Source organism: Chenopodium album, chromosome 9, assembly GCF_948465745.1.
Source record: "Chenopodium album chromosome 9, dcCheAlbu1.1, whole genome shotgun sequence".
Taxonomy (NCBI): Eukaryota; Viridiplantae; Streptophyta; class Magnoliopsida; order Caryophyllales; family Amaranthaceae; genus Chenopodium; species Chenopodium album.
Window position 1 is genome coordinate 8,521,841 of NC_137842.1, and position 3,511 is coordinate 8,525,351.

Consider the following 3,511-nt stretch of genomic DNA (forward strand, 5'->3'; position numbering starts at 1 on the left):
CACATACGTAGATTATTTGAGTTTGAAGAACTTTTTAACACTTTTTCCTTTTCTCTTTCAGCTGAGGCGTACAAGATGCTTGACCCAAAGCAGAAAGGGGAGGTCAACATGGCAGAGATTGACTTGGCTCGGTACAAGGCTCGCCAGAATCTGTACGAGCAATCTAAAGGAGTAAGTATACCCATCTTGATTTCTTCTTTTCGTCCGTGTATGCATTACGGAATAGATCTTCTTCCTAACTTGACACGGCCTATCAATTATATTATCTTGTTCTCTTTTTACTAACTTTTGCCTCTACAGCTGTCCACTCCGACCCCTAGGTCCAAACGGAAGCAGTCGCCCCCTGCATCCAAGACGGACAAGGACGGTAGGGCGTCCAAACAAAGGAAGACGGTCGCGTCCAAGACCACTTCAACTTCTGCGGCCAAGACGACGTTGCGGACTGCCTCTAAGCAGTCCAAAGGAGAACAACCCCGGCTGAGCGATAGCGGGGCCTCCAAGTCCATAGATCCGGCCACCATGCCGGGTCATGATAGGTCCAAGAAATCGGACGATAGGGGTAAGTCGACCCCGGCAAAACCGACCGGGCCAATAGTGACTCCGCCCGTACAAAGAGTTAATGAATCTAATTGGCTTAAACCCTCTCAGTCGGCCGACGACCAGCCTCTCCGGACGGGGGAAGATGGTGACGAGCCTGAGCCGCCCCCGTCATTCACTTTCAACCTTCCAACCCCTCCAAGCTTCTGTGACGGTCAGTCCGAGTAATTTTAAATTTCCTACTTTGTTGTTGTTGTTTTTTTTTTTTTTTTTTTTTTTTTTTTTTTTTTTTTTTTACTAAGTTTTAATTAAACTCTTTGCATCCGCATGTAGATATTACAGAGGAGCTACAGATGAAGCTGCCTGGCCAGTCCCTCACTGGGGTGGACAGGAAGGCCCTGCGGGAGGCTATGGCCCGAGCCGTCCCTGCTGAGCAGCGAGACAAGCTGCGGGGAATACATGAGGGCTTCCTCGGCCCCATGATCAATTGCAGCGCTGAGGTAACTTTCTCAACCCTCAAACTGCGGACCTTTCTTTGTTTTCTGACCCACTAACCTGTTTTTCTTGTGCGCAGCTTTTCTTGCGGCTGACCGCCTTCCTTGAATGGAAGGAAAAAGAAAACGAAAAGCTGAAGCGTGCCTGGGAAAATGTCCAGAAGGCCCAGGATGCTGTTACTGGGGAAGCGGTCGTCCAGTGCCGATATTTTGATACCCAGATCAACGCGCTATCCGACAAAGCAGCGCGGCTGGCGGAGGATCTGGTGAAACTGGGTAAGGCCCTCGAACAAGAGGCCTTAGCCAGGGACACTATGAGGCAGGAGAGGGATCAGGCCCTCTTGGACGGCCAGCGCTGGAAGGAGGGGTTTGAGGCTTCAGAGAAGCTCAGAAGTGAGGTGTCCTTGGCCCAGAAGCGTTTGAAAGAGTCCCTGGACGAGGCGGACGCACTTAGGGCCGAGGTGGAGACCTTGAAGAAGTCTGTTGAGGACTTGACTCTCCAGCTGAAGACGCCTCGGGCCCCTAGCGCAGACGAGGTCGTCCGCATTGAGCAAAACGCTGAGGATAGGCTGAGGAGCCACTTCTTCGAGGCGTTCGAGCTCATGGTGGACGAAGGGGAGGCATCTTATTTTCAAGAGCGCTTCACTAAGTGCCTCGACTTCGTCTGCCTCAGGGAAGAAGCTAAGAAGGCTGGACAACCTTCTCCAGAGCTGGACGCCACACCAACAACCTCAGAGGATGAGGAAAATGAAGTGGCGGCCGGCAATGATGGTAAAGTGGAGAACCAAGAGGTGCCAGCTGAGGACGCTTCTCCTGCAGCTTCTCAGGATCCCATCCCAGTCCATGTTCCAGCTTCGACCCCAGCCGCCCCCTAACTTTTAGCTTTTTCTGCCTTTAAGTTCTATTTATGTATATTTTTCTTGACTTTTTCTGCCGCCTTTTCGAGTGGTTTTATGTAAGATATTTTACCGCCTTTTGAGCGGTCTTTTTATTAATTCAGCTTTCAAATTTTGCTTCATACTTTGCACATTTTACTCTTAACAAGTTTTTGCTTTTTCGTACGCGCACTTTTTCACGTTTTTGTATCCTCGTACCATTGGGGGGGTATGCCCCTTTATTCGGCGTTCGCCTAGTCCATATTTTAGGTGGTTTGATTGACTCGGTAGAATTTATACCTTAGGTGGTATGACTACTAGCAAGTCAATCAAATCATAGTAATGATTGCCCTTGGACTAGGTGGTACGCCGAATCAACACATTATTTGGCCGTTCAATTGACTTTATATGAGTTTGTCCGTTGAAACTATCGTTCGGATGCTCTCAGAAAATTTCAAGTATGATCTCAACTTAAAATTTTTAAGTTAGGCTGGGATGGAATGCCTAGGTACGCCTTTGCCCCATTAGATAGGTTTCATAGGGTACCTTACCTTTTCCGTCTGCCTCAGTGAGGGACGGACGCACTCATGCGACTCAGGGTCAAATTTCCCATTTTTATTTTATTTAATTTTTCTTTATTCTACGACCGAGTTGCTGTGTTGCAAGCAACCTACTCGCAAATTTCACGCGGCATATCTGTGCAGGCTATGACCGTGCAAATAAGCATAAATTAAATGGAAAATAATATAACAATGTTTGACTTTTCATTAATTTGTCAAAATTACATTGTTGTGGCCATACGGCTTACATTGCTCGGTCAACAGACCTAGCTGTATACACAGCTTTTGGCTAAGTACTTAAACTTAAACATAATATTTCTTCAAATTGTCAGTGTTCCATGTACGCGGAATGGATCGGCCGTTCATGGCTTCAAGACGGTAAGTCCCATCTCGGACTTCTTCCCTGACTCGATACGACCCTTCCCAATTTGGGGTCAGCTTCCCATCCTCATTTTCTCGTCCCACAACCTCCATCTTCCTTAGGACCAGATCTCCCAATTTTATCGGCCGCTTTGACACTCGGCGATTGTATGCCCTTGTCATCCGTAGGCGATAGATTTCGTGTCTAAGCGCCGCGTTGACCCTAGCTTCAGGAAGGAAGTCTAGGGCGGTCTTCATGGCTTCCCAATTGGCCGCTTCATCATATAGCATCACCTTAAGGGTGGGCTCATACATTTCAATTGGGAGGACAGCCTCGGCACCATAGACCAAGAAGAATGGAGTTTCTCCTGTGGAACTCTTGGCCGTGGTTCGTATGGACCATAGCACATTAACCAATTCATCAGCCCATAAGCCGCCTGCCCTTTCAAGCTTGCGCTTAATTCCATTGGAGATCAACTTGTTGTATGCCTCTACCTGACCATTGGCTTGGGGTCGGCCGACCGAAGCAAAGCAATGAGCTATGCCTTGGTCCTCCAACCATTCTTTGAGTTGAGGCGTTTCGAACTGGGGTCCATTGTCGAACACCATAGACTGAGGAACGCCAAAGCGTGTAATGATACTCTTCCATATGAAAGCTGAAACATCCGTCCACTTGATGCCCCGG